General features: G+C 44.2%; 1 protein-coding gene across 3 annotated transcripts in view; it reads right to left on the bottom strand.

Moving 5' to 3' along the window:
* The window catches only part of SLC25A22 (solute carrier family 25 member 22), a 195730-nt gene extending 188754 nt beyond the window's left edge, over positions 1-6976 (bottom strand). For 2 of the 3 annotated variants that reach the window (XM_030201269.1, XM_030201271.1), the window contains exon 1: positions 6848-6976. The gene's annotated coding sequence lies outside the window, so the exon portion shown is untranslated. Of the gene's footprint in view, positions 1-6640; positions 6808-6847 lie in introns of those variants that run through there. The other variant, XM_030201272.1, reaches the window with a different exon arrangement.
* Positions 6977-16338: the final 9362 nt, after the last annotated feature.

Here is a 16338-nt window from a genome sequence, read left to right as displayed (position 1 = left end):
GAACTAGATAAACAGCATTGCAGTAATCAAGTTGTGACCCTATAAATGCATGAAATAGAGTCAGGACTGCCGAGGGGGGAGGGGCAGGGGGAGCAAAATTCCCCAGGCCCAGGCCTACAAGGGGGGCCCAGCACCGGGGTCTCTCTCTCCTGCTCATGATGGGACCCAGGTGATCACATCCCGACAGAAGCAGGAGAGAGGAAAACTCCGCCACCGGGCCCCCCTCTTCACTCTGCCCATTGCTTGCTAAGCAGGTGCTTTTCCTTTCAGGCCGCACATGCTCGGTTTTGAAACCAAGCAAAGAAAAGTGCTAGTGAAATGACCAACTATAGACCAGTAGCATCCATTCCCTTAATAACTAAAATTACGGAAGGGATGGTGACCAAACAACTCACAAACTACTTAAACAAATTCTCAATATTACACGACTCCCAGTCAGGATTTCGGTCTAACCACAGTACCGAAACAGTACTAGTTACTCTTATGAGCAAATTCAAACAAATGATTGCAACTGGCAAGAACATACTACTTCTACAATTTGACATGTCAAGTGCCTTCGACGTGGTTGATCATGGAATACTATTACATATCCTCAAATACTTTGGAATTGGAGGCAATGTTCTCAATTGGTTCAAGGGGTTCCAAACCACACGATCATACCAAGTGACATCTAATTCAACTACATCAGCCACATGGATACCTGAATGCGGAGTCCCACAGGGATCCCCCCCTCTCACCGACCTTATTCAACTTAATGATGATACCCTTGGCCAAACTACTATCAAACCAAAACCTCAACCCATATATATACGCAGACGACGTACCGATCTAAATCTCATTTAAACAAGATTTAAAGGAAATTTCCAATGACATCAACCAAAGCATACATGGGCTGATGCATTTCAGCTGAAACTCAATGCAGAAAAAACCCAATGCCTAATACTCACCTCACAACATAACACGAACAAATTCACTACCATTAACACACCAAAACTGAATCTTCCAATTTCGGACACCCTAAAAATTCTTGGAGTTACCATTGATCGACACCTAACACTTGAGAGTCACGCGAAAAACACAACCAAGAAAATGTTCCACTCAATGTGGAAATTAAAAAGAGTAAGACCTTTCTTCCCAAGGTCCATCTTCTGCAACCTGGTACAATCAATGGTACTCAGCCATCTAGACTACTGCAACGCACTCTATGCCAGCTGCAAAGAACAAATAATCAAGAAACTTCAGACAGCTCAGAACACTGCAGCTAGACTCATATTCGGGAAAACAAATATGAAAGCGCTAAACCCTTACGAGAAAAGCTACACTGGCTCCCACTTAAAGAACGCATCACGTTCAAAATATGTACCCTAGTTCATAAAATCATTCACGGAAAGGCCCCAGCCTACATGTCTGACCTGATAGATCTACCACCTAGAAATGCTAAAAAATCATCCCGCACATTCCTTAATCATCACTTCCCCAACTACAAAGGGCTAAAATACAAGTTAACGCATGCGTCAACCTTTTCCTATTTGAGTACACAATTCTGGAACGCGCTGCTGTGCAACCTAAGAACGATCTATGAACTAACCAGCTTCCGCAAACTACTGAAGACCCATCTCTTTAACAAGGCATACCACAAAGATCAACAAATGTGAACTCCTACACACATATCCAGAATTGTCTTACAATATTTGCTGTCACACTACTATCATGTTTAATCATTAACATGTTACCCCAAGATCCTTTTGTATACAAATGTTAATCTTATATATTTTCTACTACTCATGATGTATTGTAGCCACATGATGTATTGTAAGCCACATTGAGCCTGCAAAGAGGTGGGAAAATGTGGGATACAAATGCAATAAATAAAATAATAAATAAAGCATACGCTGAGAGAAAAAGCAGCCTGCATGGGAAGTCAATTGGCAGAGTGCTGGAGAAAGTCCTCTTCTGCTGGTGGGGCCTCAGCCAAGGTAACATTGCAGTTGCAGTTGCAGCAGCAATCCGGGGGAGGGGGGCAGCAGCAATCCGGGGGAGGGGGCAGCAGCGGCGACGATCGTGAGGGGGGCGGCGGCAGCCCTACTCTAGGCCCAGTGGTGGTGGCCCTGCCCCGGGCCAGCTCAGTCTCTCGGCAGCCCTGTATAGAGTATGTAGAGAACTGAAGTCTAGGAAGACTAGATTTTGTCCTCAACACATCAAGATCAGATTTTAACCTCCTAAGTAGGATGGCAGATAGCTGTGATGCTGCCCTAGATATTAAAGGCTGCATTTCTGGGCATTTAATCAGATCTGAATAACTTCAAACCTACATTCCCTTGCATCACTATCCTCCACCCCCCAACCCCACCCATTTCTATCAAGGTTTTGCCTTACCAACAACTTCTGAGTTGCAAGCTTTTCCAAAATTCTTGCTTTTTCAAATCAAATTCACTTTGTAAACTTAAACATCACGAGGTCAATACACAAAAGCACTTATGCCGTTGGCAACCAAATAAGTGCTTTCAATGTTCAGTCCAATAATCCATCCGGGATTGTAGATTTCCTCTGGCAGAAAAGAGGCTGGAACAGAGGAAAGCAAGTGGGTGATAGGGAGAGAAGGAGTTTGTGAAGCACAGCCTTTGCAATTCCATCAGCTGAGACCCTCACCTTTTTCTTTCACTTTCCTCCAATCCCGACCTCCTTAAAGATGCAAGTGTGGCAGAGCCCTCATGTGTCTGAGGGGGAATGACACATCTCATTCATCTTGAATTGTATAGCAGAAGACACCATGGCTGATTAACAGAGGATGCCACAGTCTGCTTTAGAGAGGGTCTGCTGCTGGACACAGAAACGGAGACTCTGTTGAGCAATCTCCTTTCTGAGTTTATTCAGACAAGTGCCTTATTTGGTGACCTCTTTGTCTTGTATATACTGTACATCATATTTTATGAAATTTTGCATTTGTTAATGATGGCTGTCATCTGGATGTGATACAGTACTTTTGGCATTATACTGTGGACTGTTTTTTGAATTATGGCCACATTTCATTGACATTTTTGAGCACATGGAAATGCCTGTGATGTAAGGAGAGCACATTGAACGGCCTTTTATTTGGCTATTTCATGTTAAGATCTCAGGCTAGGGTGAGTCCTTACTGATGAATTTCCACTATTTCAATTTTGATTTTGTCATTTTTAACTAGTATTTTCATTTATCAGTTCACTATTTCCAGGGTGGCTTCTAACTAGCTACATCTCATTCAAGAGCAAAGGCTCAAGTACCACCCACAGCTGATCACAGGAGCACCTGGACACCTTTAGCCCAGTGACTGTCCAGAACTATTCACTCTGGGGCACAGCAGTTACCAACCCTATGTAGGTAAGATCAATGTAGGACAAATATCCTACTACAGACATGATAAAATGGATAATAAAGGTGCCGGAAACTGCAACTCAAAGATGAGTGGAGACAGACTATAGAATGAAAGATGTTGTATGACAGACATATATTACATCACCTATTGACACTACACATTGTCATGCTTTTATTATTAAATTACAAACACGAATACTGTTCACACTTCAAGCAGCAGTATCTGCAAAACCAGGTTTGGGCAATTTGGTCGACATTCAAGCAAACTAAGGGACCCTTTTACCAAGCTGCGCTAAAAGGATTAGTCCGTGGGTGTTTCCCTACTTGCTGAGGCCACTTTTAGCCTGGCTGTAAAATGGCTGCATTTCCATTTTTCCCGTTAATGGCCGGGCCCTAATTTCCAAGTTAGCGCATGGCCATTATTTATTTATTACATTTGTATCCCGCACTTTCCCGCTAAAAGCAGGTTCAATGCGGCTTACACAGTAATGGGGAATACAGAAAATTGCTAGATAGAGTAAAAATTAAGTATGACAGAGTAATAGAATAGATAGGTAGGTGGAGATAGGCAATGGAGAGGGGGGTAAAGTGGGAGATATAGTGTGGGTCAGTGTCGTTGTCTTTTCGGTATATGTTAGGTAGACGGGTTCATAAGATTAGTCTGGGTCATTTGGGTAGGCTTGCTTGAATAAATGGGTTTTTAGTGCTTTCCTGAATGGTAGATGGTCATAGATTGATCGGACAGGTCTAGGGACGGCATTCCAGAGTTGGCTGCTTAGGAAGGAGAAATTGGATCCATAATAAGTTTTGTACTTGAGTCCTTTACATTAGCACGTGAGACCTTAACTGACACCTATTTAGTAAGCGGAAGAGGCTCTCGCGCTAACCGTGTGCTAATCGGTTGGTGTACAGTAATGTAGCTGTGCTAACTGATTGGCATTGGGACACCTACTCTCCACCCCCCACATATGCCCCCAACACTAAAAAAAATAACACAGTATTTTTAGTGCTGGGGAAGCGTGCACTGATACCTGAACTACCACGGGGCTGAGTGTGCCCCACGGTAGTGCATTCTGGTGCACTGGAAGGAAGCACACAGAAGTGCTTACCGCTGCTTAATAAAAAGTCCCCTGAAGCTGTCTGTTTTGTACCAATTTGGATTGTATTCCTCACCTTTAGTCATTCCCAGAGTTAGGAATCCTAGTAAACCAGACATCACAATGCTACAGGTGAAGCAGAAATTGGGACATAGATTCAGCAGAGGAGCTATGATGACCCTAGTAACAGCTGCTTATCTTTCATAGCATAAAGAGCATAGGAAAAACATCCATTAAGCCACTAGAAAGAAAACCTTGGCAGATTGCCAGAGGACCACAGAGGGGAGCAGCAGAATCCAGTAACAAAAGGAAACGCTGTTAGATTATAAGCTCTGTCAAGCAGAGACTGTCTCTTACATGTTTAGTGTACAGCGCTGCGTACGTCTAGTACTGTACCGCTATAGGAATGATAAGTAGTAGTAGTTAATCCTGCGCTTTAAATGACTTGAAAGGAAAACCGCAAAAGCTACAGTCTTCCTAGCTCACTATATATAAAAGTACACACAAGAAGATTAGTGTAGCCAGTAGGGCTCTTCCAAAAATCAACAGGAGGATGAAAGAAAGATCAAATACCACCCAAGCACACCAAAAAACACCTCTCACACGACCTTACCTAACACCTTCCATCTAAATCCTCTTTCACCTCTGCTTATGATCGACTGTTTTTAAATCATGTAACGACGTTATCATATCTATACTCTGTAAGCCACATTGAGCCTGCAAAAAGGTGGGAAAATGTGGGGTACAAATACAATAAATAAATAAATAAATAAATACTTTATTCTTGAGAGTTCCCAACACAGCACCGTGTTTTGGCTAAGTGCCTGCTTCAGGGGTCTTAATAAAATCTGTCAATATCTTTAAACTTATGTAGATAAAACACACTCTGTCTTGAAAAAAATGAGAGGTTGAAAATGGAATAAAATAATCCAAAAAGGATGTATAAACACTACAAACCTTTGGTTTGTGGCTTTTATAAATTCTTTCTGGATTATTTCACCCCATTTTCAAATTTGCGTCATTTCAAGACAGCGTGTTTTATCTACATAAGTTTAAAGACATTAACAGATTGTATTAAGAAGGGGCATAGCCAGACCTCGCAGTGGGAGGGGGCCAGAGCCCGAGGTGGGGGGGGGGCACATTTTAGTCTGCCGCCTCGCCCCTCCTGCTGCCTCGCCACTCTCCCTCACCTCCTCATCGCTCCCCCCCAAAAAAAGCAAATATCTTGGCTGGTGGGGGTCCTCAATCTCCGCCAGCCGAAGCCCTCTTCAGTGCCAGTCTCTGGCGCAGCCACGTTTGCAAGCTTAGTTTCACTTAAAGGAACATGCACAGGACATCAGCAAGAAGAAAGAGCACAGGGCAGGGAAAGCGGTGCGCCGGAGACCGGCGCTAAAGGCTTCGATAGCTGGGGGTTGGGGATCCCCACCATCAAAACTAGGGGCCCAGACTCCTGTGGCCCCCACCTAGCTATGCCCCTGATTAAGATCCCTGAAGCAGGCACTTAGCCGAAACACGGTGCCGTGTCGGGAACTCTCAAGAATAAAGTATTTGAGCTTTCTTTCGTCCTCCTGTTGATTTTTGGAATGGCCCTACTGGCTACACTACTCTTTAAATAACTCGCTCATTGATCTGTGCGTGTGATACACACCTACTTAAGTACCCATTTATGGAATCTATTTTAGCATCTAATCCGTATGTGTTATCTTTCTATACATGATCACCTATGTACTCAGAACCACAACGCCTTTTAGAGCAGAAGATCAATTTGGCTCATGGCCTGTCTAGAAAATATGAATCTCATTCCCTAGATTTTGCCCTCTAGCTCTGACAGTTACTGGGTGGAAGAACAGTGCTAGGCAGCCAAAAGACGGGAACAAAAAGTTTCCGCTCTGTTCTGGGAAATATCAACATAGCACCGCTAGAGACTGACAGAGCCCTCTCAGTGCAAGCGACTCAACGGCCAGTGCTGATCCATTTAACCCAGCCAGCACCAGATAAAAAGCAGGCGAGAAAACCAGAAGCTCAAAGTGATCCCGAACAGGAGGACAAGACCCACCCCATCCGCTCCCTCCCTTCCTCTTCCTTATAAACTGCAGATCGGTGTATTTCGGCGAAATGTCAGACTTCCTCACTGCTGGATTTCTGGCCCCCCTGCCCCAAGGCTGGGGATAAACAGCACAAAACCTCACCATCCTCCCTACACGCCGAGCCTGGCCCCATTACACAGCACCGGCAGGATGTGCATGCGGTAGCGGTGGAAAGCGCGAGTGCTGAGCTGGCAGGTCCGGACTCTAGTTTATACTGCCTGCATGGACCGGAAAAGTAACAGCACGTCACAGCGCCCGGCCAGAAAGCTGCACGCCAAGTGATGCAAGCCGAACCCCGGTGGCACTCACCTGGCGATCGGGGTCCCAGTAGCAGCAGGATGCGGGGCTCCGATGCTGCTGCACTGCTCTGAGCATCTGCTGTGTGTGCACAGGAGACAGACAGGGACGGAGAGACACTACCCCTGGCGGCGGCGTGTGGAACTGCAGCCAGCAGCCACCGGAGTCCCGAGCAGCGGAATAGGGGAAGAAGATCCTACGCCCGTCACAGCATCTCCTGCCGGGCCGCGCGCTCGGGGAGAGGCCGTGCACGCACAGGCCCGTGCACCTTGGAGCATGCGCTCTCCATGGTGCTGCCGCTACGCACAGGCGGTTTTGCGATTGCACTGTGTTTTCGTGTTGCACGTTAACACACACCTTAATAGGCTTCCAGAGAAGACGAGGGTGGGCTATTCCAAGGAGTGAGATACTGAGATTGAAGGCCAAGAGAGTGAGATTTTTAATTTTCAGGCGTGCGCCCATGATATACGTCTAGCAAGATGCAATGTCCTATTGCTTTGGCAAATGAAAGGAACAACTTACAATGTGCCTGGCTGAGTGGAAGCAGTATGAGGACAATTTGCCGTGTGATTTGCATGGGTAACTAAGCAACTATTGCTCTCCACATGGGAATAATTTTATAATTGTCCCCAAAATGGACATTGCTCAGCTGAATACACATGTATAAATACATGCACTGACAAGAAGGCAGCTGGTTAAGCATGCACCATGTGGCTAAAAGGACATGAAATTTTCAGAGCTTATGTGTTTTAGCTACAGGGAAAGGGGATGTGATGGGGAAGTTGAGAGTCAAAGTCCACCTAGTAATTTGGTGCTGAAATTCCTGCCTGTGCTTTGTTGTGTGCACTTTGCACCTAGAGCAAAACAGATATCTGTGAACTTTGCCACTGCCAGCCCAAAGTTTCAAAGGAAAACTATTAGTATAGCACTATGAGAGAAAGAAGAACATACACAGAAACATACAGAGAGAGGGAGATACACATAACAACTGCCATCTTGTGTCGGAACAAAGGTCGATCAAGCTCAGTATCCTGTGGCCAATCCAAGTCACAGGTATCTAGCAGATTCTGGAAAAATAGATTCCATACTATTTACTCTCAGGGACAAGCAGTGGCTTTCCCCAGCCATAACTTAATAACAGTTTATGGACTTTTCTTCCAGGAACTTGACTAAACCATTTTAAAATCTTGCTATGCTAACTGCTTTTACCATATCCTCTGGCAACATGTTCCAAAGTATGCCTATGCCTTAAGTGTTACCAGGGTTTTTTTTTTTTTGTGGGGGTACTTGGGGGTACTGAGTACCAGCACCTTTTCCATTGTCTGCTAAAATTGACCCAAGGACCCCAAGTTTTAATGAAAAAGCTCAGGCTCTACACACCAATTCTGCCTTGTCATAGGTTATGTGACTGGTTGCAGGGGGCCTGGCTATTGTGGGGTGGATCCCTCAGTGATCACCCCACCCTTGAATGGTGGCCTAGCATTTGAGTACCGGCACCTTTTTTGCTAGAAAAGATGCACTGAGTGTTACTATGTAAGTGAAAAAATATTTTTCCTATTTAATTTAAATTTACTACTTAGTAGCTCCATGCCATGTTCCCTAGTCTCTGTACTTTTTGAAAATGTAAACAAACAATTCACATTTACTCATTCCACTCCACTAATGCTTTTCTAGACCTTTATCATATCTCCCCTCAGCCATCTCTACTTCAAGCTAAAGAACCCTAATCTCTCTAGCCTTTCCTCATAGAGGTGTTGTTTCATCTCCTTTTATCATTTTTGTCACACTTCTCTAAACCGTTTCTAATTTCACTATATCTTTTTTGACATGCAGTGATCAGATTTGCACACAATATACAAGGTGTAATTGCATTATAGAGCGATACAGAAGCATTATGATATTCTTTGTTTTATTCTTGATTCCTTTCCTAATAATTTCTAACATTCTGTTTGCTTTTTTTGTCTGCTGTTGTACTCTGACCAAAGGATTTAATATAATTTCCATTATGATACCTTAATCTTTTTCCTGAGTGGTTACTTCTAATATGGAACCTAGCATCGTGTAGCTATAATTTGGGTTATTCTTCCCTATGGGCTTCAATTTGTACTCGGGGGTGGGAGGTTCTGGAAGCCAAATTTAGGCTCTTAGGTAGAAAGTAGAAATCCAGAACCTCCAGGGTAGCATTTTCAGAAATGTTCCCTGTTCCACGCACAGGGCCCAAGAAACAGGCAGAGCTCTGGAGTCTCAATGTGTGGATGAGGCAATGCTGCAGGGAAGGGGGGTTTAGATTTGTTAGGAACTAGGCAACATTCTGGGGAATGGGGAGCCTATTCCGGAAGGATGGGCTCCACCTTAATGAGGGTGGGACCAGGCTGCTGGCATTGAGATTTAAAAAGGAGATAGAGCAGTTTTTAAACCAGAAACTGGGGGAAGGCTGACAGTCGCTCAAAAATGGATAGTTCAGAACAAGGTATCTATCAAAGATATCAGCAAAACAGGGAAAATAGGGTATCCCTATAGCGAGGTGGCTGTCTTTAAATAAAAAGCAGACACACTTTCAAGATTGCAAATTATCACTATCAAGTGCTGAGCAAGATGCAAATAGGAACAACAAACATAGTTTGAAATGTCTGTATGCAAATGCCAGAAGCCTAAGAAATAAGATAAGAGAGTTAGAGATAATAGGCATCTCTGAGACCTGGTGAGAGGAGGCAACCAGTGGGACACTGTCATATCAGGGTACAAATTATATTGCAGTGATAGGGTGGATCGAATTAGTGGAGGGGTAGCATTATATGTTAAGGAGGGCTTTGAATCAAATAGACTAAAAATTCTGCAGGACACAAAAACAAATCTTAGAATCCCTATGGTTTGAAATTCCATATGTAAAGCGGAAAAAGATAGTGATAGGAGTGTACTACCGTCCGCCTGGCCAGGATGGACAGATGTAGAAATGTTATAGAAATTAGGGAGGCTAACAAACTGGGGAACACAATAATGATGGATGATTTCAATTATCTCAATATTGACTTGTCAATGTAACATCAGAGTATGCTAGGGAGGTAAAATTCCTTGATGAAGTAAAGGATTGCTTTATGGAGCAAGCTTGCACAGGAGCCAAGAAAAGGAAACATTCTAGACTTAGTCCTAAGTGCAGCGCATGATCTGGTGCAGTAAGTAATGGTGCTGGAGCCACTTGATAACAGTGATCATAACATGATCAGATTTGATATAAGCTCTGGAGTAAGTACACATAGGAAATCCAATACTCTAGCATTTAACTTTCAAAAAGGAGACTATGATAAAATGAGACGATTGGTAAAAAAAACAACAACTTAGAGGAGCAGCTGTAAAGGTCAAAAACTTACATCAGGCGTGGATGCTGTTCAAAAATACCATCCTGGAAGCCCAGGCCAGATATATTCCATGTTACATTTGTATCCCACATTTTCCCACCTTAAAAAAGGAGGAAGAAAAACCAAACGACAGCTAGCATGGTTAAAAAGTGAGAAGAAGGAAGCTACTAGAGCTAAAAAAAAAAAAAAGTCCTTCAGAAAATGGAAGAAGGATTTGACTGAAAATAATAGGAAACAGCATAAGGAATGGAAAGTCAATGCAAAGCCCTGATAAGGAAGACAAAGAGAAACTTTGAAAAGAAGATTGCATAGGTATATTAGAAACAAGAAGCCGGCAAAATAATCAGTTGGGCTGCTAGATGACCCAGGGGTAAATGGGACACTCAGGGAAGACAAGGCCCTAGCAGAGAGATTAAATGAATTCTTTGCTTCAGTCTTCACTGAGGAAGAAGCAGGAGAGATACTGGTGCCAGTAATAGTATTCAATGCAGACGAGTCAGAGAAACTGAATCAAATCTCTGTAAACCTAGAAGATTTAATGGGGCAATTTGACAAATTGAAGAGTAGCAAATTACCTGGACTGAATGGTATACATCCCAGAGTACTGACAGAATTGAAAATGAAATTGCGGAACTATTGTTAGTAATACGTAATTTACCTTTCAAATCAAGCATGGTACCGGAAGATTGGAGGGTGGCCAATGTAATGCCGATTTTTAAAAAGGGGTGATCCTGGAAATTATAGACCGGTGAGCCTGACGTTGGTGCTGGGCAAAATGGTAGAGACTATTATAAAGAACAAAATCACAGAGCATATACATAAGCATGAGACAAAGCCAACATGGATTTAGTGAAGGGAAGTCTTGCCTCACCAATCTACTAAATTTCTTTGAAGGGATGAACAAACATGCTCAGTGTGTAGCGGCAGCTAAGAAAGCAAATAGAATGTTAGGTATTATTAGGAAAGGAATGAAAAACGAAAATGAGGATGTTACAGTACCTTTATATCGCTCCATGGTGCGACCACACCTCAAGTACTGTGTGCAATTCTGGTCACCACATCTCAAAAAAGATATAGTGGAATTAGAAAAGGTACAGAGAAGGGCGACAAAAATGATAAAGGGGATGGGACGACTTCCCTATGAGGAAAGGCTAAAGCAGCTAGGGCTCTTCAGCTTGGAGAAAAGACAGCTGAGGGGAGATATGATAGAAGTCTCTAAAATAATGAGTGGAATGGAACGGGTACACGTGAATCGCTTGTTTACTCTTTCCAAAAATACTAGGACTAGGGGATCATGCAATGAAGCTACATAGTAGTAATTTTAAAACAAATCAGAGAAAATATTTCTTCACACAATGTGTAATTAAACTCTGGAATTTGTTGCCAAAGAATGTTGTAAAAGCAATTTGCTTAGCGGGGTTTAAAAAAAGGTTTGGACAACTTCCTAAAAGAAAAGTCCATAAGCCATTATTACCATGGCCTTGGGGAAAATTCACTGCTTATTTCTAGAAAAGCACCATAAAATATATTCTACTGTTTTGGGATGTTGCCAGGTACTTGTGACCTAGGTTGGCCACTGTTGGAAACAGGATACTGGGCTTGATGGACCTTTGGTCTGTCCCACTATGGCAAACGCTTATGTTTTTATATGTGCTGCTGTGAATGTCATGGAGACATCAATTTGTGGCTACTTGCCTGACCACTGGGAGTGGATACCCTGGGGTCTGTGCACCATGTTCGCCACAGGCCTGAGGTTCATGGGGTCCACATCTCATGGCTTCTGTCCAGCTGGCTCCTATTGTTTAGTGGCAGTCCTCCATATCTCCATTTGGGTGGTAAACCCCACTCAACTTCCCAGGTTTGAGGAGTCAATTTATTTATGTATTGCAATTTCCTAAAAAGTTAACACCCCCATAATCATCAGAATTGAGGCATCTTAACCTTATCCCTGTCCTGCCTCTCATGTTAAGTAGGCCCTGAGGTGGGGCCCCTCACCCTCTACAGAGCCATATGCAAACTCCACAGGGGGGGGGGGTCAGATCCTCCAGTAACTGTTCCTGCTCTTCCTCACCTGCAGGCAGTTTCTGGCTGGTGCCACTATTCCCCTACTCTCTGGCTTGGTGAACACAGAGTAAACTCTAGTCTCTGCTATAGCCAAGCATACTTGCTGATAATGTAACCCGAGGGGTTAATAAAATAAATAAAATTACCTGAGTCCCAGAGTTCCGTTCTGGCCAGCAGCATAGGTCCTTGGAATTGGCTGAGTCCTGAGCTTCTGTTGGCTTGGTAACAGCAGCTGGCAGTTGGCAGAGTGGGTCTGACAGCTGAAGTGAGTGGAGGTGCTGCTCTGAGTGAGAGAGGCAGAGGTGAATTTGAGGAAAATAAGAGTTATTGGAGTGAGTTTGGGTGACAGTAAAGGTATTAAGGGAAGAGTGGGAGAGTGAAGGTGTGACTGGGGAGAGGTTTAAATTGACTTCTGCTAACTTTGGGAATTTTTGGTAACTGCTGAATGAATTGCAGAGGGAAATAAGTTGAAGTGTTTAAACGAAAGCCAGATGAGAACAGGGTGATTGTGGTAAGGGAATATTTAAAGGAATTAAATAATAGGAAACAGGGAAAGAATTTTGATAAACTAGGTAAATGTAAGGGAAGTAAAGTGGAGAAAGGTGATGGAATGTTGACACAGTGAGCTGATGACGGAATGTTGAGAGTGGTGCATATGAGTAAAGGCTGTCAGTCACTCTTTCACAGCTTAGGGAAATAAAAAAAATAGTAAGGACCTACAGAGAAAGGGAATTTTGGTTAATTTTATTTTGTTAGATTACATTGGCCACAGTATTTGGTAATACTTCCCAATAGTTTTAAAATTGGCAATTCAAAATACAGGATAGGCAGGGTTTTGCCTTCATCTTAGTTATTTAAGTGAAAGGTTTAGGAAGAAGCTTTATACTGGACCGGACTGTCAGATTTCCTGAAAACAACACGGGCCCCCTTCTACACTACACCCCAACGAGAGAAAACCTGCATCAGCTAAGTGACTTTGGGAAAGCAGGGACAATCTAAAAGGGGAAAAGACATGAAGGGAAAAAAGGAAAGTCGAAAGAAAATAATACTTACCTTGTTCTTCAGTGAAAGTGGATGAGCTGTTGGAGATATCTGTGACTAAAAGAAATAATACCCAAAGAATCAATTCTTAAAGGTTATAGCAAAAGAAAATATATTTCATGTTAAGTTTGAGAAATTTATGAATGAACTGTTTAGAGGATACTTATCTAATAAGTGTTCTTTAAGGATAAAGGAGGCTCCTGCAGAGAGAAAATAAGTAAATTAAAGTTGTGAATGGAGTACATGTTTGTAAGGATACAAAGTTTACATTTGGGGGTTCTGATGTAAAGAGGAATACAGTTGTTGCTTACACTACAAGACATAAGAATGTGTTAAATAAATTTGTTACATTGTTTCAGAAAATCTAAGTTGCCTTATTGTCTCAAAGTACTAGGGATAAATCCTGAATTTAGTTATTTTTCCTTTTTGGTTCTTAGAGAACTAAAGATGAGGTTAGTTTTTGTTGTCCTCTCCTCATTCCTGGGTACTGTGTTCCAGAAAAGCTGCCACAACTACTAATGTCAGGCTAACCGGGGCCCAGTTTTTATCATACATCGCACCCAGGCGTGAGGGGCGGAGCTACAATTACTACCTGCCTAGTTGCTATTATGAGACTACAGACATGTGTATAGCAGTTTCTTTCCCTCCTCCTGTATGTATACCCCATAGTTGTATAAAGTTTGCTTCCCTTCCCTCCCCTCCCCTCCAATGTCAAATGTTGCTGCAAATATGTAGATATGAAGCAGTTCTTTGTGCATCTTCCAAAGCCCTTAGCCACGTTGGCTGTGGGCAAGAAAGCATGCAGAACAGAGAGTAAAGTATAGTTGAGGCACTGCCTATGCATACCTGCTAGTTGGTATCAAACGAGTGGCTAGTGCGAGACAATACATCTTTACTTTGAGGAGCTCTATGCAGTCTGCCAAAAGGGTGTGGGGCTGCAGAGTAAAGGGAGTTTATAGGGCTGGTCTCCTGCTGCAACCTGTCTAGAAACAGACAGGGAAATACTTAGAGTAGGTGAGTTGTGGCCAACATCAGTGCATGTGGCGCAACCTGAGGCTAGCAGTGCAAATGCCTACCTCGGATCCTTGCCAAGGGACACTGTGTCTCCACTCTATATGTCAAAAACTATAAGCACTGGAAAACAGGATGCTGGGCTAGATGGACCACTGGTCTGACCCAGTATGGCTACTCTTATGTAACAATAAAACACTATAAACTATATGCACTGGTGCTGGTCCACTGGCCTCACTGAGGCTGTCACCGCTCCTCCTCACACAAAATCCTGAGCTCTGCCAAATTCTGACCCTCTATTTGTCATTGGGCTGCCAGCTCCTGCTGCAAGTCTCTGTGCATGGCTTTGACTTTCAGCAAGAGCTGAACTAGGTTGTCCCTTGGGCGGGGGGGGGGGGGGGGGGGGGCTCACCAGCAGGCATGCTCGTTGTTTCAGTGCAGTCAGCTGCTGTATCCTCCAATGTTGCTTCCAATGGGGGGGGGGGCTATTCCAGTGCCCCGTCTTCCCTCTCCAGTGGGGGCATCCCCCTCCAGGGGTCCTCCTCAGTCTCCAGATGTTGCTGGGTGTGGCCTATTGTGGGGACAGTGGCATCTTCCAGGATCCATGGTACCTAACCATTTCCTCCAACACTCAGGGGCAGCTTGGTCCTAGGCAAGCAAGTACAGGCAGGCTGGTCCTGGGCGGCCTGATCCTGGGTGGCAGGCTACCCCTGGATGGCCTGGTTAGTAGCTGGAGGGTGCATTCTGTGTTTAAAAGGTTTGTAATTGAGATCAATATATCCTAGATGGCTAACATAGTGGTGCAGCTGGTTGTCAGGAGGTAGGGACAACGGGGGGAAGTTGTTTGTTACCTGGACATGTCTGAGGTGTGGCACCAATGAGATTACATAGCAGGGAACCCCGGAGGCAATGATATCAAAGCTGTGTGTCCCCTGAAAGGGTTGTGTATCTATGGGCAAGCAGGGTGGATCCTGGCCCTGCTGGAGGGCCCTGGGTGAGCAGGCACTGGCTGGGAGGAAGAATGGCACCATTGTTACCATTTTTGTCAGGGATGTAGGTATGTGTATGTGTCCTACAGCTGGCTAGGAGATGGCCATGAGGCCCCCTTGGAACTGCCCATCCTTCTGGTCACCTCTGCTAGGACCCCCAGAAGAAAAGCAGTTTACAGACGTCAAGGTGTGAAAACTAGGTTTGTGGTCATGCTAGCTGCTTTAGGGCCATCACCCCATGAATCATGCCCATACTTTGTGGATGTGTATATATAGGTGGGAGTTTCCTTAAGGGGGCGTTGGGGGACCACTGTAATGTGAAGATTTCAGGGGTTCCCAGCTTAGGCCTTGAGGGATGTCTCACAGGGCAGCATACCAAACTTTGGAGCTCACAACGGTATATCCAATGTGTATGGGTTAGGGGCATGACAGACCATCCAATTTGGGGGACAACTGATGCTGCAACAGCCCTCTGTGGTCAGTATACTGTCCTCTTTGGACACTCCTTTGTCAGATATGTGTTTGGTGTAGGGGTTAGAGCTGTGTGCCCTGAATGCAGGGGACATGGGTTTGATTCCCACTGTGGATGTTTAGGGTTACTGTTTTATTTCCCCTGCCATAGTAGCTACAATGTGCTAGGTAGATGTGTGAGACATGCTGGGTGCTTCTGTACTGGTCATTGGACAGTGCTGTCCAAAGGCCTTCCCCCCTCCCCATTTCCTTTCCATGTCAACTCATAGCTGGGGGTTGGCTGCAACACATTGTAGTAAATATGGGGGTTATGGACACACTGTAATGAGGGTAGTTGCATACTCAGGCCTTGGTCATGGACAGAGCTGTTATAGGGCTGCTATGTTTGTGGTACTTACTTCAGGCCCTGAGGCAATCCCTCACGCACCAGATTAGGGCAGGGTCTTCCCTGCATATGCGCCTGTACTGGGGCCAGAGTGACAAGGTCCCAATGGATCCCAAATCATCGGTAAAACAAAAAGTTGGTGGAGATAGTGTTTAAGTGATGGGCCTTCTTGGAGTCGCACACATT

Source organism: Microcaecilia unicolor, chromosome 4 (assembly GCF_901765095.1).
Source record: "Microcaecilia unicolor chromosome 4, aMicUni1.1, whole genome shotgun sequence".
Lineage (NCBI taxonomy): Eukaryota > Metazoa > Chordata > Amphibia > Gymnophiona > Siphonopidae > Microcaecilia > Microcaecilia unicolor.
The sequence above is the reverse complement of the archived record's forward strand: the minus strand, read 5'-3'. Positions and strand labels throughout refer to the sequence as shown.